The following is a 23,828-nucleotide window of genomic DNA, read 5'->3' as shown; positions in this document are numbered from 1 at the left end:
CTCAGTATGCACCCCACTACCACAGAATCAGAGACTCAAGTTCGAAGCCAGACAGGCTGGAACTGGACCCCAGGGGCAAGCACTCACTTCAACCGGTCGCAGAGGTGTTTCCTAAACTACGTGGGGCATCGGAGGAAGAAATGCTTATGCTACTGCTATCGCAGCTGGGGGAAATCGCCCGTACAGGATGCTAAGTCCTATCAAGAGGCTATGAGCACCTTGCAGAGACATGATAATAAAGTTCTACTCCAGACACAGGCTCATGACCAGGTCGCAGCAAGCCAGGAAGTCTGTTAGGGATTTCATCCTCGCCCTGAAGGACTTAGCTAGGGAGTATACTTTTAAAACTGTATCTGTTCAAGAGTATGCGAACAAGCTCCTAAGAGACAGGATTGTAGCGGGCGTCAGATCTACAGAAATCAGGCAGAGACTGCTAAAAAAGGGAACAGTCAGGCTGGAGGAGGCAGAAATTATCGTAGAGGCGCTGGAAGATACTAGAAAGGAAATGGAAGAGTAAACTTTGCTGGACTCATTAGCCCTGCACAGGGAGAGGAACACTAGTGCTCAAGAGCAACATATAGCAGCAGTATCCCCACTGGAACGCTCCAAGTGCTCGTTTTGCAGAGAGCACAAGCACCCCAGAGCTCTCTGCCCAGCTAGAGAAGCTAGCTGTTCAAACTGCAGAAAGAAAGGGCAGTATGCAAAAGTCTTCAGAAGCCCTAAGGCGGGAAATCTCTTCTTCCTCCTCAGGCAGAAACCGAGAGCCATGTGCAGCCGGCATGTTGGACAAAGGATGCAGGACAGAGGACATCACCATCAGGGGAGGAATATGACCCAGAGTTCTACTATGATTAGGACGATGAATACCACAACAGCGGACATGCCAAGCTGGCCTCTCCAAGTCAGAACCAGGCGAGTCCACACGATTTATCAAATGCGACTGTTAGTATTAAAATTAATGGGTTGAAAGTAAATTGCCAGATGGACAGTGGGAGTACTGAAAGTTTCATAGACCGGGGGGGGGGGGGGGGGGGGGGGGGGGGTAGTAGAGCACCACATACTCTAGTGACCACCAAATTTTGTACACGTCCAACAGCCACACAGCTAAAGAGACACACTTCTGCAAGGTCACATTGGAAGTAAAAGGCACAGAGTACGAGGAATTTAAATTGTTACTTCTACCCGTCTCTGTGCTCCCATCCTACTCGGGCTGGACTTTCAATGTCAATTGGAGAACATCACAATGGTTCACAACGGGCCCCTTCCCCACCCCCCCCCCTGCTCCTTGAGAACAAACAGCCAGCCCTGAATGTAGAACCTCCCCCGCTATTCGCCAATAGCCACCAACAGCAGGAGGTACAGCCTGCGGGATAGAGCGTTCATTAGAGCAAAGGTTCACAGATTCCATTATAGAGAAGAGCTCCAGCCCCTGGAGAGCCTGAGTAGTTATCGTAAGGTCGGGGGAGAAGCAGCAGATGGTGGTCGACTACAGTGAGACCATCAACAAGTTTAAACACGCTGGACGCCTACCCACTATCATGCATAGCGGACATGGTGAACAGCATTGTGCAGCATAAGGTATTCTCCACTATAAACCTCAAGGCAGCGTATCACCAGTTGCCCATCAGAGAGAGCAACCGCATATACACGGCATTTGAGGCAGATGGCAGACTGTACCAGTTTCTCCATCTCCCCTTCAGCTTCACTAATGGGGTGTCACTGTTCCAGCGGGAGATGGACCACATAGTAGACGAGTATCAACTCCAGGTGGTGTTCCCTTACCTCGACAATGTTATCATTTGTGGCCACTCTCATGCCGACCATGATACAAACCTCAAGCACTTCTTCCAGGCAGTTAAGGAACGTAACCAATCATACAATAAGGATAATTGCGTATTTAGTGCTAAGAAACTGGCCATCCTGGGATACATAGTACAAAACGGGGAAATCAGTCTGGACCCTGCCCGCATGCGGCTACTCCTAGACCTCCCAGTCCCTCACACACAGAAAATGTTAAAGAGATGTTTGGCACTCTTTGTGTACTATGTACACTATGCCAACTATGCCAACAGGGCCCACCCGCTCATAAAAGCCTCAGCGTTTCCCCTAAGCCCGGTGGCTGTCAAAGCCTTTACAGAGATTAGGGGCCTGATTGCAAAAGCAATCCTGAGGGCCATAGATGAGACAATCCCTTTCCAAGTGGAGACGGATGCCTCAGATGTAGCATTAACGGCCACACTGAATCAGGAGGGGTGACCAGGTAGCCTTTTTCTCGCAGACTTTACAGGGTTCAGAGGTAAGACACTCAGCAGTAAAGAAGGGGGCACAGGCCATCGTAGAAGCGGTGAGGCATTGGAGACATTACCTGGCTTGTAAGCGTTTCCGTGGCATTCATGTTCGACTACCAGAACAGGGGAAAAATTTTAAAAACGACAAAATTTTGCGCTGAAGGATAGAACTGTCCACGTACAAATACGATATTCTCTACTGGCCCGGGAAGCTCAATGAGCCCCCAGATGCTCTGTCCAGGGGCATCTGTGCAGGCCTCAATCACACATCCCAGCTGCAGAGCTTGTATAATGAGCTGGGCCACCCAGGGGTCGCTACATTGTTCCATTTCATAAGAACCCATAATCTCCTGTTCTCGGTGGAGGAGGTAAGGACAATAAACAAGGCTGTCCCATCTACGCAGAATGCAATCCGCAGTTCTACCTGCCAGACAGGACTACATTGATAGAAGCCACCAGACCCTTTGAACACCTCAGCCTCGACTTTAAAGGCTTGCTCCCCTCCTATGACAGGAACGTCTATTTTCTTAACACCATAGATGAATACTGCCGCTTCCCTTTCACAATTCCAAGCCCCGACGTGTCAGCAGCCAGAGTAATAAAGTCCCTGAAATCTATTTTCAGCATGTGTGGGTACCCCAGCTATATACACACTGACAAGTGTGCTGCATTTATGAGTGCAGATGTCCAGCAATACCTACGGGACAGAGGTATCGCCACAAGTCGCACTACAAACTACAACCCCAGGGGTAATGGGCAAGTGGAAAGGGAAAATGCCACTATTTGGAAAACAGTACTGTTGACCTTAAAGGCAAAAGACCTACCCGTGGCAAGATGGCAGGACCTGTTACCAGAGGCTTTACATTCGATACTCTCACTGTTGTGTACCGCTACAAACACGACTCCACATGACCACTTGTTTTCAGTTTCAAGGAAAGCTGCAACGAGCACGGTGCTCTCTAGATGGCTGATGACACCGGGTCCGGCGCTCCTCCGGAAGTATTGCAGGCCCCACAAAACGGACCCACTGGTGGAGCCAGTAGAGCTGAGGCATGTGAACCCCCACTACACGGTCGTCGCATTCAGAGACAGACAGGAAGATTCAGTAGCCATTAGGGACATCGCGCTGGCCAGTATCATGTATGATGAGGAAGAATCACGGACCCCGAAGGACCAGCAAGCCGGACAGCAGACACCAGGACAACTGACCATCATATCACCCCAAAACAAACCGCAGACCGATACACCCCCAACAGCCTGTAACCGTCAGGAAAGCCCTACATCCCCCCAGCATACCCCTACTCTGCAGTCGACGAGCAGCCCTGTGCCCTCAACCACCCAACGTCTGGGATCCCATGCCCCCAATACCCCCCACCTCCCCTGCCCCAGTACCTTGAAGATCCAAGAGACTAAGGAAAGCATGCCAGATCCTGAACTTATGAACTAGCAGGGTGGAGTGGCCAAATTCCTTTAAAGGAGGTTGAATGTGGTGATATGCCATTACACCACTAGGTCACCATGGGCCACCACTGACGACCCTGTATATAAAGCCAATCGGAGCTCATGTTCCTCCTTCTGACCTGGGCTTTGACAGAGACAAGATCTAGCTGAATATATCACTCTATCAAAGACTGGATTTAACCACTCTGCTTCGTGTGGTTGACGTCAGTCACAATTTCATTGAAATATACATGATCCTGAGGTGTCTGTTAGGGGAGGTGCTGAGAGGGCATTTCCCCTTGTGGTGGTATTTGGAACTACAGGGCATATTTTTAGAATAAGGAGTCTTGGGAGATGAGAGATCTGTGGAGGCAGAATCAGTGAATGCATTCAAGACAGTTATTAACAGACTTTTTAGAGCCAAGGGATATTGGGAGATAGCAGGAAATTGCTGTGAGGCTGAGACAGAATCAGAATAATCTTGCGGAATGGTGGAGCATGCTCGAGGGACTGATTGGTCCACTGCAACTCCTGTTCCGTATACTCCCTGAATAATTGAGAATGGAACCTTTGCCAGAATTCAATTTCTTAAAAGGGCCTTGCATCAGTGATTTGCTCACCTCATGCTGAATGTTATCTGAAATTCAGGTTTCTGGCTTTTATCATCTTCAGCATATATAATGCTGATGACCTCACCTAGGTCCAGACATCACCACCAGACTGGATTTTAAAACAGTCTTGTTTTCCTTCATAAACTTTTAAATCATCCCATTCACCCAGCTATTCTGCATTAAGTCGGCTCACAGACCAGAAAACTCCTTAATTGCTAAATTCAAACCGTTCCTCTCAGATCCTCCATGGCCTCATTCTTTTTTACTTCTACCACCTTAGATATTTTTTCCCCATTTGTAGCCTCTTGCACTTCCCTTAGTTCAAATACTCTTCCACGTAAACCTGAACAAAAAAAAATTAACCATGCAATTAAACACATGGAACCAATTAGAAAAAGCCCATTGGTGCATCTTGGCAGACCAGTGAGAACCAGATGCTTTATGCGCCCGTTAGTGCATGTCCAATCTTGCCCCCATCAAGTCTCTCAAAAAAAACCAAAACCTCGAATCAATTACCTGGAAAATTCCATGATGATTAAAACCAGTATGAGCGATAAGATAAAATGGGATGAGCAAAGGTTAGAGTACAAAATGTGATAATCACAACAAATACTCAAAAAGCAATAAAGATTATAAAATGTTTAAGAACTGCCCCATTCCCACATTACAAAGTATCCGTAAGAACAAGTGAGAGGAATGTACCGTTTGGGCCACACTAGATCAGCCATGCAAAGAGAACAGTTCTTGAGTATTCCGAGCACAATGAAAAAAACAAGTGGTCAACAGAAATTCAGCTCAAGGTTAATGTTGTGGTATCTCCAGCAAGCCTCGGACAAGATGGGCAAAGCTGAAAAAGGAGCAGCCATTCTAGGCAAAGAGAGAATGTCTCAGTGAAAGTATTCTGGCAGTGAAACAAAAGAACAATAAAGGATATAAAGTTTTGCCAGACAAGTGGATTTTTAGCAAACAATATCTGAGAAAAATTGAAATTTTATGCAATAGGGGCACTCTAGGCAGTTGGAGGAGGTGATTAGGTTGGCACAACTATGTGGGCTGAAAGGCTTGTACAGTGCAGTAGAGCAACATTTCTCAACAGTGGGGTGCTCTATGGCTCCCTGGTGGCCATAGCACATTTAAGTAAAAGTCTTAATTTCACCTCACACAACATAACTATTTTTATGTTTTTTTTAATGTCGTCAGTAGGAGAGATGTACAGAAGACACCAAAATTTGACTGCTTCATAGAGAAGAGGGCCCATAAACTATGAGCAAAATCCGAACCAAAAAAAACTTGAGAGTGGCTGTTGTAAATTTCTATGCACTAATAAGAAGCTTCAATGGCTAGAAATGGAAAAATTAATTTTTTAGTTAATTTTTAAAAACTTCTTAATTAAAGCTTTATTGAGCAACATGGTCTGTCAAGGTTTCAATATTGATAGCATGGGGGCATGGCCATGTGAAGGATCTAGGCAGATGTGTCTTGAATGAGGTCTCTGTGAAGCGTGATAAAAGACAATTTAAAGGTTTAAATTTTCAAGCATTTTTCCACTACAGATATACAAAAAGACTAGCAAGAAATCAAGACCGCAAAAAACAAAATCTGAAGAGGCACCCAGTCCATAGGGATCATCAAAGCCTCAAAGGGAGCTGGGGGGGGGGGGGGGGGGTGGGCAGTTGGAGTAAACTTTAAGTAAAATCCTGGAGAAGATGGAGATACTGCGTGTGGAAAAAGCAATACAGAGCATGTCAGAGGCAACTGATGACTTAATGAATCGAATGGGCCAAGTGGAAGTCGACATGGTTACAACACAAGTAAAGCTGAAAGCTTTAGAAGATGATGCAAAAAAAGTGGGACTTGGATAGGGAAATGTTGCTGGACAAGATCGACCACTTGGAAAATTTTAGCAAATGCAACAAGGTTCGAATTATTGGAATGAAGGAGGGGACTGAAGGGAATGATCAAGGGAGCTTCTATGAATCGTGGATCCCATGAGTGTTGGGAGAGTATAAATTTAAGGAGGTTATATATGGAAAGAGCTCATCAGACCCTTGGTCCCAGAAGACCTGAAGAGCAGCGACCACAGTCGGTCCTGGTAAGACTTTTGAGTTAGCGGGATCAGTAAGCGATTTTGGGAGCAGGCATTTAATTATTCTAAACAACATTATGGCTTGCTTGAGGTCGACGATGGAAGGGTGCTATTCTTTCAAGTTTGATCAAGCAAAGGAAGGAGTTTGATGATGTGAAGAGACAATTGCAGTCAAAAAATGAGTTTTTCCGATGATATACCATGCAATACTGAGGGTTGAAGCAGGGGAGGGAAAACAGCATTTTTTTTCAAGTCTAAGAAAGATGTGGAGGCATTTCTATGAAGATTATGAGAAGACTGAAGACATTAGATAAGACTGAGAACAACGTTTATAATGGAACTAAATAAGCATTTTTTAAAATCCTCTTTTAATTATTACTGAATGTCAATGTTATTGCAACTTGCGTGGTGAGGTAAGAAAGAGCAAAAACTTGGAGACTCCAGTCTAGGGAGATAATGGGACCAAGAAAGGAGTATTTTTACAAGATGGCACAAAAAGGGGGGGGGGGGGGGGGTTCCCTCCTTCCTTGGAAGAACCGATGGCCTGCCTGCTGCTTCTTGTTTACATCAGTGACAGAGCAGGGGCATTACGCATTTTTTTCTTTAAAGGGAAAGTCCACAATATTATTTGAACAATCAAAACAGTTTTTATTGGTGAACAACATTTGTTTAAGAATTGGTATGAATAGAATGTTAAAGTTTATCCATCTTAGTGTTAATGGGTTAAATTAAACAGAGAAAAGGAAAAGGGTCTAGGCATACTTAAAAATAACAAAGTAGACATAGTTTTTCTGCAGGAAACACATCTTATTAAACTGGAGCGTGCCAAGTTAAAAAAGAGGATGGGTGGGCCAAGTAATATCATCTTCTTTTAGTTCAAAAGCAAGAAGGGTAGCAATCTTTATTAATAAAAATGTACCGGTAAGAGTAGAATATATATCAATTGACCGAGTAGGAAGGTTTGTAATGGCACATTGCAAGATTTTTGCAGAATCCTGGACATTTATGAATATTTATTCTTCAAATTATGATGATGAAGCCTTTATGAAGGATGTCTTTTTAAAAACAGCAGGGGGAAGGCAAAATATATTGGTCGGGGGGAATTTTAATTTTTGTTTGGATCCTATATTGGATAAATCAACAAGAACGGAAATGAAGGTGAAAGCTGCAAAAGTGATGTAATCACTGGTGATAAATTTGATTGATATCTGGAAGCAGCTCAACCTTGCAGACTATTCACTCTACTCAGGGGTCCATGACTCATGCAAGGATTGATTTATTTTTAAAGTCTGCACAGTTAAAAAGCAGAGTGATAAAAATGGGGTACTTGGCGAGAATACTCCCAGACCATTTGCCATTAACCTTAACTATTTTGATATTGGAAAAACAAGAAAGTGTATAAATGGCATCTTAATGCCATGTTGTTGAAAAGGATAAACTTTTGTGAGTTTATTAGGAGACAGATAGAGTTGTTTTGTGATACGAACCTCTCTTCCACTGAGAACAGGTTTTTTTTGTTATGGGATGTGCTTAAGGCTAAGAGAGCAAATTATTTAAGATACAAAAAAAATCTTAAAAGAGAATATACTGCAGAAATGGTGGTTTGGAAAAGGAAATAACAGAATTGGACAAAGAATATCGAAGGATGGGTTTACAAGTACTGTATAGACTCTTGGTAAATATAAAAAATTGATATAAAATGCGTTGAAAATGTACAGAACAGATAAACTTTTTAAAAACTAAGCAAAAATATTATGAATTAGAAGAACGAACATATAAGATTTTGTCCTAGCAAGTGAAGTCAGAGGAGTTGTTAAGGATGATAAATGCGATATGTTAACCCACAATTAGAAAGAGATTAATGGTATTTTAATTAATGGTAATTGATTAATGGTATTTTAAATGAAAGAGATTAATGGTATTTTAAATAATATTATACAAAGTTGTATAAATCAGAATTATTAGATGTTAATGAGATAGTCAAGTTCTTTGTGACCATTGAGCTTCCAAAATTAGAGGCCAGAGATCTGATGGAGCTGGATGCCTCTTTCACAAGAGAGGAAATTGAGAAGGCTCTGAGCACCTTTCAGGCTAGTAAGTCTCTGGGGGAAGATGGGTTCCCGCCAGAGTTCTATACACAATTCAAGGATTTGTTCATGCCTCTTATGATGGATGTACTGGATCAGGCAGCAGAGACTCAGACTCTTCCAGACTCCTTTTCAACAACTATTATTAGTGTTGCTGAAGAAGAAGGACCCATTAAAAACTTCATTATATAGGCCTATCTCGCTTCTGAATGCTGATTATAAGATATTGGTGAAGGCTATAGCTAACAGGCTGGGGTTGCCTAAACTGATACATTCAGATCAGGTGGGATTTGTTAAAGGAAGACATCCTGCAAATAATCTGGGCAGGCTATTAAATATAATACATATGGCTAACTTAAAACTGAATTATAGTATAACAGTTTCTTTGGATGTTGAAAAGGCATTTGATTGCTTAGAATGGTCTTTTTTATTTAAAACTTTGGAGAAATTTGCTATATGTAAAATATTTATAAACTGGATAAAAATTCTCTATCATAAACCACAAGCTAAAATTATAACTAATAGTCAGATGTCAGCAGTCTTCCCTTTGAGTAGATTGAGTAGGCAGGGGTGTCCCTGTAGAAATTTGCTAGCTACAAATTTTAATAATGAGAAAACCAGCATAGATTTTCCTCAGTAACAGAGATAAAAATCATAGGCTTCTAGTGAACAGGCTGGGAGGGAAAGATACAAGTTTTTGGCGAGCAAACCTTCTAGACAGGAAATTAGAATCAATTATCACTTCTGCCCAATCACAAAACCTTGGGCTCCAGAATCCTTAATGCATTCCTTAATATTTCAATATTAGTGTGAAACTAACCATCTGCATGTGTTAATTAAAGACCAGAAATCTGGCTGGCAGAGAACAGAGTTCAATGTACACTGGGGGAAACTCTTCCAGACTTCTGCTGATTTTGTAAGCAAGAAGAATATCTCTTAATTATGACTTGTACATGTAAATAAAAGATTGATGTCAAATCCTTTCCCGTCTTTAGAAAGGAGATATGCAAGTTGTAAAATATAAGGAAATCCATTTAAATGGAAAGTAGATGGAATCAAATGCTTAAGAATAATGATAATAATAACTTGCAAAATTTGTATAAATTAAATTATTCTCCTCTTTTAGGGAAGATAAAGAAGGATTTGCAGAAATGAAAAGATTTGCTGATTACTTTGGTGGGAAAGGTTAATTTTGTTAAAATGAAAGTGATGCCAAGATTACAATATCTTTTCCAATTGCTGCCCATTTCTTTGCCAACAAAATATATTTTATTGCTAAATAATGTTATTAGGCAGTTCCTTTGGAATAATAAGGTGTTGAGGATTTCGTTGGAAAAATTAATGTGGAACTATAACATGGTGTGGAGGTGGGTGGGGGGGGGGGGGGGGGGGAATAACCCTACCGGATTTCAAAAAGTACTATTTGGCTGCACAAGCTAGATTCCTTTCATCCTTCTTTGAAGAAGGCAGCCTGTCTACTTCTTGGATTCAAATGGTACTGTACTCAGTGAGGGGTCAGCAAAAGATTTTATTTATAAATGAAATGCTAAGTCAATAACAAAAAAGACAATAACCCTATATTAATACCTATAATTATAGAATAGCAACAATATTTAAGATATGATAGACATATTTGGAATAGATAGGGGCCCCGATTATAATAATGGTAATAAAAGATGCTGCTAATGGTAAACGGAAAGCTAGAGACAAAATTGGTCCCTTAGAAAATCAGAGCCATCCGGTTGGAGGGTACCCAGAAGGAATATGAGGTGGTGTTTTTCCAGAAGTAAAAGAGACCACAACAGGAGCACAGGATGCAATAGATGACCCTAGCAGATCCACAAGAAAAACTGTTTGGGGCCCCGGACAGTGGTGACGAAGGAGATGTGGGTGCAAGTGGAGCACCTGCTGCAGTCACAGAGGTAGGTACCAAGGGAGTGATTGATGGAAATGGAGGAGTGGTCAAGGAGGGTGAGGTCCACTGAGAATGGCTGGTGTAGAATTGCAGGACTAAAATCCTTCAACCACGGGACTGTGCCTAAGATGGCTGCACCTGTGCTCAGCAGCTATTAGGAGGGGTTTCAAACTCTAGGGAGCAGCAGGTTGGTGCAGGGAAACCAAAATGTAGACAACACCCTCACTGAGAAGAAGAAGAAGAGATGACTCCACAGGAAAGCAACCACCACAGCAGCGGACCAGCGAAGGACTCAATGGCCAAGGACCCACACAGTTTGCAGGAGACTTGCGGTCAGAGGACCCGCACTGGTATTAGAACCGAAATTCAAGGTGGTGCTGAGGGAAAAAAATGGCTCCCAATGGGCCTTGGGGGCTGACGGCTTTCTGGTTGTGTTAGAGGTTTGTGGAGCTCGGTTTGCTGATGGATCGAACAGGAGCCTTGTGCAGCTGCAGAAGCTGCGGGAGTGCTGGAAGCGAATCCACAGACATTTAGAAACTCTGAAGGAACTCTCTTTTCTTCTTTTTCTCCCATACTGTAAGGGGCGCCAGACAACACATGGAAAATCTTTATCTGCCTTACAGCAGGCAGAAGGGGAATTTTGTACATTTTATTTTCTGTACTATTACACAACAATAAAGGAATCTTGAATCTTTTTCATAATGCTGGAAAGTACGGGCTTAGTTTGTTACATTTCTCCTCATATAACAAACTAGTATTAACTTTCACATGTTTAAAATCATTCAAAGCCCAAATTATCACTTGAACTTTCACAAATGATGATCTTACATGTACACTTAATTAAAAAATTTAACCACATGGTTAACAACACCCACAACACATGCACCGGCTATTTCCTTCCTCCCCATCCGAGGTTCACCAACCGAAGAAACATTGGTATCCAAGCACACCCGAAGTCCATACACAAAAGTCAGATAGTCTGAAATCCTGCAACACTGAAGAATTAACCACCAAGCAACAAATGCAGGCCTTACAATAAGCAATATTGTAATAAGAAGCAAATATTTTTAGAAAGGTGGCAAACAGATATATGTCAGGCCATCAGGAGTCATCAGTTTCCTGTGTTTACTAATTTCAGAGTGGACCATTTCCATTTAAATGCCACCTATAGCACAAAGACTTGTTCAAATGCTCATTGCACGGACCACAATAGAAAAGGTACCTGTTATATAGTCAGGATAATGTGAACTATTTTGTAACTGCAGAAGAATATACCCTTCTCACTGTAGTAACTATAGTGCACCACTGTGAGGTGCATGTTTATGTTAGTGTGTGTGTGAACAGTTTCCTGAGATAGTGGAAGTCATCAGTAAGTAAACTCTCTTCTGTTATTTGAATCTTGCATCTCTAAGTTATTTACAAAGCCTCCCAAATAACAAAGACATAACGGTATCAACACATTTAAAAACAAAATCAACTGTTGAGATACCTCAAGGTATCAGTTTTAAATATAGCCAGTTCCTTTTCAAGCGTATGTGATTAGTGCAGAGCTTTTTTTGTTATTCTGTAAAGAAGCTATAACTCTTGCTACTTCTGCAACTGTAAAAAGTTCTGAATATTTTCTGCTCTTCCATAATTAGATAAATTTACTTGAGTTAAAAATTGATCGATTTTATCATCATCCTGCCTGGATCCAGATTTATATAATTTTGTATAAAATTGCTGAAAAGATTTATTAATATCCTGAGGTTTACAAGATATGTGACCCATCTCATCTCTAGTTGCAATAATAGTTTTTGATTCTGGTTCAGTTTTCAATTGTCAGGCTTATGTGCTTGTTTCGCCCAGTTTATAATGTTTCTCAATCATTTTTTTCTGTTCTTTAAGATTGTAATGTATTATAACTTAGATTTTTGTTCACTAGAATTTTTTTTTCTGATAACTGCTTATGTAATTCCTTTTCTAAGATCAATATTTCTGCCTCTAAATTATTAACTTGAGACATATTCTCCCTTTCAACTTCAGAAGAAAAGCTTATTATCTGACCACGAATATATGCCTTCATTGCATCCAAAAGAACAAATTTATTATCCATTGAGTCACCATTAAAGTCCAAGAATTAGATTATCTGATTTCTAATAAACTGACAAAAATCTTTTTCAATGACATATTATTAAATCTCCACCTAAAACTCATACCCTGTTTATCTTCTAAAGCTAAAAACAAAGGAGAATGATCTGATATAAGCCTTGCTTTATATTGAACCTGCTATACCCTACTCTGATAGTAAAAATATATCTATTCTAGAATATGAATATGCCTACAAGAATAAAATGAATAATCCTTTCTCTAGGATATATCCTTCTCCAAATATCAACCAAGTTCAAATCTTGCATTAATGACAGAGTTATTTTTGCCACCTTGGATTTAACACACTCTTTGTAGATCTATCCAATAAGGGGTCTAAACAAAAATTAAAATCTACACCTATTAAAATATTTTCATTAACTTCTCCCATATTTAGAAAAGTTTGTTGTATAAAATTTACCATCACTCACATTTGGAGCATTAATGTTCATTAATGTCCATTGTTCAGAAAAAGTCTGACAATTTTTAAAACAAACTGGCCAAATGGATCCAAAACTGTATTATATATTTTAATTGGAAGCATTTTATTTATTGAAATTCTTACTCCTCTATCTTTTGTATTAAAATGCTACGCTACTATTGTCCAACCCAATCCCTTTTTAATTTTTGGTGTCCCTTTTCAATTAAATGTGTTTCTTGCTAAAAAGCAATATCCACTTTCAATTTTTAAATATGTCAGTACTCTCTTAATAGAATTTTGAAGCCCATTTACATTAAAACTCATATTTTACCCATTTATTCATGTAAAAAATTTAAAATACTTACATATTCCCCTTTTTCAAAATTCTCCTTCTTCAGTCCCCAGCTCTTCACCAATCCCTTAAGTACAACATAAACATTAAATCCAATAAAGAAAAAGATACTTGATTGTATATTGAAAGAAAGAGAAAGAAAAAGGTAGCCCCTTTAACAGTGTCATAAAATCTCCTGACAATGCTACCACCCTCCATTTTTCGGGTTGCGACTAAAGCCGCAAAACAATGTCAACAGTTTAGCAGGATCCAGTCAGCATTGCCTCCGGCTCCTCAGAATATATTAAATTCGCCTCTATAATATTTCAAATCACTTGCAGATTTTTTTTCCACCACTAAAATATTACTTTCTGCCTTCATGTGTCCACTCTTTGAGTCATCACTTGACGTATGTCCGGTAGTCCTCCCACATACTCTTGTGCATGGTCCGGATTCATAAAATATCTACTTGGCAAAGACTTTCAGAGTCGCAGGGTAACAGGTAACACAAAATAAAAGTGTATTCCTTCTTCTAGAATATATTTGTAACCAGATTAAAACTTTTCCTTCTCTTCAATAACTCAAAGCTCATTTCTGGATAAAAGAAAATTTTATTTCCTCCAAATTCCAATGGCCCTTTTCTTTCTTTAGCTTGTTTAGCTGCTAATTCCAAATTTTTTCCCCCTCACTTGATAAAAAAGAAATTTAACCAAGATAGATCTCGGTTTTTGATCCAGTTGAGGTTTAGGTCTAAGAGCTCGCTCATTCTCAATATCCCCTTTAAAATGCTCTTGACCAAAAGTCTGTGGAATTCAACATTGTAAAAATTGAATAATGTCATTTCTTTCCTCGCCCTCCTTCAGACCAATGATCTTACTATTTCTTCGACTGTAATTTTCCAATGAGTCCACTTTCTTAGATAATTGTTTATTCATCTCCAACACATGTTCCAATCCTTCATCCACGTTATCTATTTTTTCTTGAAGAAATTTATTTTCTAAATTAATGCTCTGAATTTTCTCTTCCACTTCCTGATGCCTTTTCTGCATCTCTTTAACCTCTGATCTCTTAATATCACATATAATTAAATTTAATTCTTCCATGATCATAAATAATGTTTCTTGAACTTTAGGGATAGTTTTGATTTTCTTCCCTACCCCTTCTGCTTCTTCCACCATTTCCTCTGGACATTCTTGTTCTTCTTTTACCGTTTGTGCTTCCTCCTCTGCTTCTTATTCCCGGGAGCCTGTCTGGTAGGCCTTGTAAAGCATTCAGACAAGGCCTCCTGTTGCTGTCGACTGCTCATGCATGACTCCTCACGCACGTACAGTCAAGGGCTCCCCTCCCCGACTCACTTGGGCCTTCCTGTCGTTGCGGGGCACCACAGCTCGCAGGAGGCCCTCTTCAATCGGAGAGGTTTCACCACAGGTCCCAGCTTCTCCTCAAAAGTAGGCCTTTCTTTCTCTTCTAGCTGTCCTTCCATCTTCTCTGAAGGCTCTTCTGCCTCTATCTTCCTTTGACGGCATTTTATTTTTTTCCCCATGATTGTTAATAAGTAATTCAGATGAATTTCAAACTTTTCTCTGGTTCCCCCCCCCCCCCCCCCCCACTATTTTTCACTTTCTCCCGGAGGACCCAGATTCTTCGTCCTGGCCCTACGTCTTCACATGACATTCCCCGGAACGCAGCCTCTTTAACTGATGCACAGAAGTAATTACGAAGGAGGTGGGAGAGTCTGAGTGACTGGACTGCTTAAAACTCATGAATCCTTGTCAAGCTGCTTGCTGAGAAACATCCTTTCAGACAAAACAGTTGTCACAATTCCACCTTTTCCTTGCTTAGGGAAAATGGAAAATGAAAAATGTGACTTCCACTATGCTTCCAAAAATGCCGACATGGGTCAAAGTGACTTTTCCTTTGGTCAAGATGGGCTTCAATAATTCACCTTCAAAATTACTTTTCCTTTGGTCATGGTGGGCTTCAATAATTCCCCTTTCATGGAGATTCAGCCAAATTTTCCATTTCGCACAGTCACTCCAGCCCAATGTTCATGAGATGACTGCTGAACACAAAGTGTGCTGTTCCTTTCAATGTTTCTCTCTCATTCTCTCTCCCCACCTGTCCCTGGAGAAAGCAACAAATGTTCTCTCCCTTCTCCAGAGGATTAATTAAGGCACAGTCAGTTCCTGATTGTTGCCACTCTGTTCTTTTCACAATTGTGAATGGTTGCAGCTGGTACTAGCCCTTAAAGTGAAGTCACTAAATTAAATGGGAGTTTGTAATATTTGGAATAATGGCTTGTAGTCACAGAGCACCCAAACATGGCTGTTATAATTTGTGAACTCCATTAACACTGAAAAATATCACAGAATACAAAATGTTATGTAGTGGAGCTAACATTACTTCCTCCAAAAGATTTAGAGTGCATCAGAAAAGGAATGTAAGGTTTATATGGGCCAGATCTTGTTGGCATGTGTCACCCAGTCTCACTAAATCCATATGTTAAGCAAAATAAGTCCAATGCACCCCAGACTTCTAGTGAAGCCACACCAGCAAAATATTTCTGAAACGTTGCCAACTGGCAAAGCAATAACTAACCCTTCCCTCCACTTTCTAGATTGTAAAAGCTTGGGGCATTACTTCTGAGATTTGAAATCTTTCTCATTAAGTAAATATGATTAAAAAAATAGTAAACTTAAAAGCAATTGACAAAATTAAATTGAAACAAAATATATAAAAACATTAAACTAATTTTCCACTCTGCTCCTTATCTGCTATCCTACAAACAATATTGAACTCAATGGGGTGTCAGATTCTGTACCCAATGTAATCGTACAGGATCCAAGAGATTGTAGCAACTGTGTCACAGTGCAAAATGAAGAACGAGAAAATGATCAGACATAGTTGAGTTGAAGTTCAGCAAAAGTCATTTACTCAGTCACACACAGCTTTTTAAAACCGTGTCCGCTCCAAATGATGTCATCACGTTGTGACATCATTTGGAACCTCTCAGCCAGTTTGATTAAGCCTCTGGTGAGCTGCTACAAGATAATATTTCTTCAATACAAATGCTGAAAAGTTTCAGCAAGAGCAGGCTCCACTACAGGGTTCAGTGATCGATTTAGTAGTCTAAATATGTCAGAAACTGACTTTGCTAATTAAATAGCAAAATGCAGTTTCAAATGATACTTCCAGCTATTTTATGTGCCTTAATGAGAGAGAAACCCAGAGAAAAATAAAGAAATTATGCAACATACAAAAGTGCTGGAGAAAAAAACTCAGCAGGTCACACAGCAAATGTAGGAAGCAAAGAGTACCATTGTTGTGCCTGCACCCTCATGCAGCAGATAATAGAGGGGGAGCAGTGAGAGAAGCTCTCACAGAACTCCATTTGACGGAGAGGAGGACCTTCAAGGTAGGCATCCCCCCCCCCCTTCAAAGAGACTTGTCAGTGGAATAGCTGAATGGAGTTCAACAAGAAAATCTGCAGATGCTGGCTGGCAGTCGAGTGCAATACACAAACTTGCTGGAAAAACTCAGCAGGTCATAAAGGACCCAGGCTGAAAATGCTGGTTACCCTTTGCTTCCTATGGATGCTGCACATGCTGCCAAGCCTCTCCAGCATGTTTGCGAATTGGATTCGACCTCAGCATCTGCAGACATTCTTGTTCAGCTTTACGCACAAAATTATGCTTTGCTTTAGATTCAACCTATCAAATGATTTATTGAACGATAGAGGGAGGACTTAATGGGAACATATAGTACTTGTCAAGAGACACTTCCATAAACTGCAGTAACTCAATGGAAGAATATGTCGGATGAATCCAGAATATTAAACAGTATGGCAGATAATTTCTTTGTTAACTCAAAGTCATACATCCCCAGTACCATTAATATCTCAATAAAATTTTGAAAACTATAGTTTCTGTACAATATAACCCTGGCTACAGACAGAGCTGTTAAAGTCCAAGGAACATTACACAGCTCAAGTTTAAGATTGAAATCAGAGCTTGTGTCCTGCAGTACCTTATACTGTATTTTCACTCACATAACATCCACACACACATAATGCGTAGAAAATCATAAATTGTGTAAAAATAATTTTGTATAATGCACATACGCATATACCACACAGGTACAGTATTCTAAATTCGAACTGACAAAAGCAATTTGCATTTAAATTGGACAGAAGACAAAATAAGTACTAGTATCTGCCAGTTAATCTCCCGCAATCAACCCCCAGAGTTGTCAATTGTCCATTAAATAGATGATCATGATATCCTGCTGCAACACATTAGCCACTTTCAGGAGGCCCCGATACCTGACTGTAAAGCCACACATTGTACTCCTGTGCAGATGTCGAGTGGCCATCTGAAACTGAGGTACCCGGCTAGGATGTCTACTTACTTAACCCTTCTCCATTAGGTGTAATATCCTGCTTGGAGAATCCCTATGGCAGCTGAAAGCAGCCAGGCTGCCAGGGGGCGGGCTGATGATGTCGTGGTGACATCATCAGCCATCGACTCTGGGTTTGTAATGGAGGATTTAGACCATGCTTTTGCTTATGCAAGGCAGAGTATCAGTAACCTACTTTGAGAATAATGAAAGAATCAGCAGACATAAGCTAAATTCCACCATGGGGCCCAGAGATGCAGTTATCTGACAAAAAGACATCTGGAACCAAGAATGTTTAATCTTCCTGTTTGTTAGCCAGTTGCTTTTTGAGATTGATGGGATTGTTGGTCGCAGACTGTCAGGCGAGACCTTGAAGCTAAGTAAACCAGTGTATTCAAAGTGATAAGCTAGAAAGTTCTCTTGAAGCTAAGTAAATCATTGTATTCAAAGTGATAAGCTAGAAAGTTGTGGTATTTGATAGAAGCCTAGGCGTGCTCGGTTATCTTTTTTTTGCGCAGGGAATAGGTGCTTGAGTTAGCAATTTTTGGGTAATACAAGCCGTGGTCCCACTGCTGAAGTTTCAGACTCTCTGAGGGGTGGCAACGTCTCTCAGCAAGAAGAACTTCTAGAGTCCAACCAACGTCCTGGTAGGGGGAGGTGGAGAAACTGCTACCGGCGCCCCGACAACCTACTACAAGTGTGCGGTCGTTGCCTCGCTTTGGCAGTTGGGACCAGTCCAGGCGTTTATAAGTATAATTAGGAAGAGCTTGCATATTGTAGTTTGAAATCAGCTTAAGATTTTGTAATACAGATTTGTATAAACTGAAGTGCTCTCAGCGTGTCTCTGTTTTCTTTCGGTAGCTCAAACACTGACCAATCTAAAACGAACAAAGTGAGAGGTACAAGTTTACCCAGGACAGGGTTTCAGTGTTTTTTTTTAAAATACGCACAGCACCGGCAGCGCGAGTCAGATGGGTGAGGGTCGGCAGCGCAAGTTGGGCAGGCGGGAGACCAACAGCACGAGTCGGGTGGGTGAGGGGGGAGGGACCGGCAGCGCGAGTCGGGCAGTATCCACCATCCGAACATTGCAGCAGCGATGCCATAATGTAGATCTCGCGCAATGGGTTGATAAGTGTGCAACATACTTTAGGAAATGTTTGTTTTACTGTCAGGGTTGGTTTTTTTATTGCACTGTCAGTAATACGATCAACAGTCCAATTATTCAAATGAAAATTGATCGGGAACCTGAGGGATGCAGGGTGAAATTCATTTATACAGCTGTAAATAAAATATGCGCTAGATGCAAACTCAAAATATACCATTAATTTGTTTTTTTTGGCTGAGTTCTGAGACTATTTTTTGTCTTGATATTGTTTGTCAGTCATGCTTTGACGCGCTGTAAATGACGTCAAGGCAGCGTTGGCGGGACTAGACTACAGTCCCGAGGAGCCGGCTATCGCTGGTAGACGGCTATCTATCAGCTGGCACATTCAAGTGACAGAAAGACATCCTCTCCGCGGCCACCTGAATGTGTCAGCTATACTCCCCCAGCTGCAACTGCCAGTGCATGATCTTCCCTGGAGCACCTGAAAGTGCCGAGAAACAAGCTTAGGGAGAGGAATCAATTAAATAGATCAGAGACAGGCTTCAGAGTTGAGCAGGATTTTAATTCTAATGTTGTCTCAAATCAGAGGCACTGATATGTTGATCTCCTTCCTCAGGGATGGGTCTGGGCAATTAACATTGATAAAGGTGCAGTGCCCTCGCCACAATGTCCTGTTTATAGGAATACCATGGTATTCAGTATAAAGAAATAATTCCCAAGATCAAAATTTCCCACACCAGCTATAAATTGTACCCATTCTTTCATTGACGCTATTACATTCTCATGCTCGTTATAATATTCTCACACTCGCTATAAAATGCCGGCGTCTTTCACACGGCTGCAATAAATTGTGTGCTTTCAATGCCGCTATTCCCACACTTGCTATTAATTCTGTGTGTTCTTTCAACATGTAAAAATATTCTCATATAGCGCACACACGCATATAATGTGGGGGTGCCTGGTTTGTAAAATACACATATTAGGTGCACATTCTATGCGTAGAAATATAGTAATTGTCTTTTTGGCCAAAGAAGCAGCTGTGCTCCTCCCATTCTTCTCCAATCCCAATGAACATAATTTTACGTGATAAAGATCAGCAAGGAGACCCAGCACTTGTTCTGTGCAACACAGGGAACAGAGGAGTCACAGTTGAATGAATAAACAGTAGATACTAAGTTGGGAAGAGTTTTTACTGTTCTGTATTTGTAAATTGCTCTGAATAATTGCTCCACAGTTACAAAGCGAGTTTTCACTTACTCAACATTTTTTTTTAATTATCACCTATTACTTTGGTTTTAACCAGTGAATTTGCAACCAAACAAAGTTACTGAAGTGTAAAAATGTTCTGTGACTATTCAATGCAAAGATCAATATTGGAATACTATTTGAACAAAGATCGAATTCAATGTCTTTGTCCAATTCCAAATCGTCACCTCAAGGTGTGCTTTCAGACAATAACTTGCTACCCTCAAGATCATTCCTGTACCCACTTTCATCAACACTTCCATGCAGGCTAACCCAACTTAAGCTGCTAACACTACGACCCACTCTGCAGACCTTCATACAAGAGGAATCCATTTGATGCCACTCAAAGTCTAACTGGTCAGATCACAATTAGAAAATTGTGAGCAGTTTGGAGCTCCATATCCTTATGTGAGCATTCAAGAGGATCCACAGGAGTGAAAAGGTTTTCATATGAGTAGTATTTGAATACAGAGTTTAGAAGAATGAAAGACCTGGATAGAATGAATGTGGCGAGGATGTTTCTGCGGTGGGAGAGTCAGAGACCAGAAGGCACAGCCTCAGAGTACAATAATGTCCCTTTAGAACAGAGATGAGGAATTTCTTTACCCAGAGGATGGTGAATTTGTGGAATTGGTTGCCGCGGATGGCTGTGGAGGCCAAACAATTGGGCAGAGTTAGAGTTAGACGAATTCTTTATCAGGAAGGAAATCATGGGTTATTTTGGGGGTGGAGGAGGGTTGGGGAAAGACAGAAGAATGAAGTTGAAAACGATAGTAAATCACCCATGATGGAATGGCAGGGCAGACTCAATGCGCCAATTCCATTCCTACATCTTGTGGCCTCTTACCTGTTAATCTATACTACCCCTATACCTACCCTGCGCCTTCCTCTCTCCTCTTCCTTCCCCACCCCAGCGTTTTATTGCCTACTTTTTGCTCATACCTCAAGGAAAGGCTCAGGTCCAAAATATTGGTTATATCTCTTTACTTTAAACACTGGATGACCTGCTGAATTTCTCCATGTGTATTACTTGACAATCACAGTATTTGCAGTCTTCCCTGTTTAACTCCAATGGGACTCCCATCATTTGCCTATCTTGCATACATAGCCCAGTGGGGCCACATCCCTTCCCCTCCTACTGATTCCATCTGTCTATCATTCCTCCCCTATCCAGTTCCATTCATCACTTTCCTTGCTGCCATCACGTAAAACCTCCAGCCTCTTTTGCTCTTTCCATGGTGCTCTCCTCCCATCATACACATCTTACTCATTCCATGATTTAGATGGTCTGCCCGCAAAACAACCCCCAGCATTGGATTTTTGAATCCAATGCTGGGGATGTATGCAGTGCACACCTGCTATAGAAACTCAGCAGGTCACACAGCATCCAAAAGAATTAAAGGTTGACCAACGCTTCTGGCCTCCAGCATAACCCGCTTTACGAATACTCGTTTTACGCAAATTTGATTTTATGAAGAAACTTGTGTTCCCTATCCAAAAGAAATTTGAATGGATTTTCACTTTTAGGAAAATGGCCTTCAGTAGTAGTGAATGGGTCTTTGCTTTATGCCATTTTGGTTTATGAAAGGTTTCATAGGAATGCTCTATTTTTGTAAAGCAAGGTATACCTGTATAAAGTTTTTAGAGTCAGTTGACTGACAACAGGATTATGATGAAAATACCTAGTCTTGAATCATAACTTGTAACTACGTTTCTATATTTTAAATTGGGACTGAAAAATATACGTAATTTCTTCTCACTTCCTTTATTCTCCTAGGTCTTGGTGACACAGATCAGTTGTTACACATCTGATAGCCTGACTGTCTGACCATGACACCATGTGACTGAGCCCATACTCAAATGTATGTTAAAAACCAATAAGAAATCACTGTGTCCAATGAACAAAATGTTCCCTCCCTCACTGTGTCCTTGGTGTCCTCTGGTTCTCTTTGTACCACACGAGGACAGAAAATAATTGTGAACAAAAGGCAATAGATGTTCTTTTTGTAAACTACTTATCTATTTGAAACCAATTGGCATGTTTTAAACAATTTTTGATTTTGAAAATCCTGTTGAATTGTGATTCTCTTATGTTTTTGTATGTTATGAAATAATGTTCCCAGTTTCTGTCACATTTTTTCAGGCATTCATCCCACTGTCGCGAATTGTGCAATTGTATGACAATAAACTTGGGATGTGTGTTTTCCCTCTCAGAAAGGCATTAGGGTTTCATGATCTTCATTATTAATATCAACGGTTTATGCAACTACAGTATTTGAACAAAGTTCTCAGCTATTGTGAGGATTCAAACTTCTGCCTCCAAATCTGGAAACTGGCTCAGGAAGATGACCATTAATTTCATTTCTGATTAAATAATGAACCAGCATCTAGAGATACAATAATTAAAACCAAAATCCCCCAAAGAATGACAGTTTCACAATTAATGTAAAGACATTGATATTTGAATCTTATGGTAAATTACTTGAAGTCCTCATAACGAAGCAATTACATCGGAATTATGTTGAAACTTTGATACAATTAAATCATCTACACAAGCAGGATGCAAGATCACAAGAGACAGGACTAGAATTAGGTCATTTGGCCTATTGAGTCTGCTCAGCTATTTGAATCATGACTGATGCATTTTTCCTCTCAACCCAGTTTTCCTGCCTTCTCCTCATAACCTTGGACACCCTTACTAATCATTCTATATCAGTTCTGCTTTAAATCTACCCAATGACTGGGCCTGCACAACAAATTCCAGATTTACCACCTTCTGGCTGAAGAAATTCCTCCACATCTCTGTTCTAAAGGGGCATCCTTTAATTCTGCAGTTGTGCCCTCTGGTCCAAGAATCTCCCACAACTGGAAACATCTTCTCAACATTCATAATATCCAACCCTTTCAATATTCGCCAACTTCAGTGAGAGCTCCCCTCATCTTCTAAACTCTAATGAGTACAGGCTCAGAGCTGCAAAACACTTCCTGAATGTTAACCCTCTCCTCCCCAGAATCATTCTTATAAACCTCCTCTGGACCCTCTCCAACTTGGCCACATCGTTCCTTAGATATGTGACCCAAAACTGCTCCCAGTACTCCACATGTAGTCTGACCAATGCCCTACAAAGCCTCAGCATAGCACCTTTGTTATTATATTCTATACCACTCAAAATGAACCCCAAGATTGCATTTGCCTTCCTTACTATCAAGTCAACCAAAAGTTAACATTTAGGGAATCCTGCACCAGGTCTCCAAAGTCACCTTGGACCTCTGCTTTCTGAATTTTCTTCCTATTTAGAAAATAGTTTACTTCCTTACACGTTCGAAATGATGAAATTGTACAAGGCATTGGTGAGGCCAAATTTGGAGTACTGTGTACAGTTTTGGTCACCAAATTATAGGAAAGATATAAACAAAATAGAGAGAGTGCAGAGAAGGTTCACGAGAATGTTGACAGGATTTCAAGGTTTAAGTTACAGGGAAAGGTTGTGGAGACTGGGGCTTTTTTCTCTGGAGCGTAGAAGATTGAGAGGGGACTTGATAGAGGTGTTTAAGATTTTAAAAGGGACAGACAGAGTAAACGTGGATAGGCTTTTTCAATTAAGAGTGGGGGAGATTCAAACTAGAGGGCATGGTTTAAGATTGAAGGGGGAAAATTATAAGGGGAACATGAGGGGAAATTTCTTTATGCAAAGGGTGGTAGGGATGTGGAATGAGCTTCCAACAGATGTGGTTGAGGCGGGATCATTGGTTACATTTAAGGAAAGACTGGATAGT

At 40.8% G+C, this 23,828-nt stretch overlaps 1 protein-coding gene across 11 annotated transcripts in view; it reads right to left on the bottom strand.

Moving 5' to 3' along the window:
* acsl1a (acyl-CoA synthetase long chain family member 1a) overlaps positions 1 to 23,828 on the bottom strand; it is a 241,795-nt gene that overhangs the window by 150,119 nt on the left and 67,848 nt on the right. For 4 of the 11 annotated variants that reach the window (XM_069939872.1, XM_069939896.1, XM_069939886.1 and 1 more), the window contains exon 2: positions 13,341 to 13,394. The exons of 5 other annotated variants lie outside the window; for them this stretch is intronic. The gene's annotated coding sequence lies outside the window, so the exon portion shown is untranslated. Of the gene's footprint in view, positions 1 to 13,340; positions 13,395 to 17,713; positions 17,758 to 23,828 lie in introns of those variants that run through there. 2 more of the 11 variants (XM_069939905.1, XM_069939935.1) reach the window with 2 other exon arrangements.

The sequence above is a fragment of the Narcine bancroftii genome, chromosome 1 (assembly GCF_036971445.1).
Source record: "Narcine bancroftii isolate sNarBan1 chromosome 1, sNarBan1.hap1, whole genome shotgun sequence".
NCBI classification, from domain to species: Eukaryota; Metazoa; Chordata; class Chondrichthyes; order Torpediniformes; family Narcinidae; genus Narcine; species Narcine bancroftii.
The sequence above is the reverse complement of the archived record's forward strand: the minus strand, read 5'-3'. Positions and strand labels throughout refer to the sequence as shown.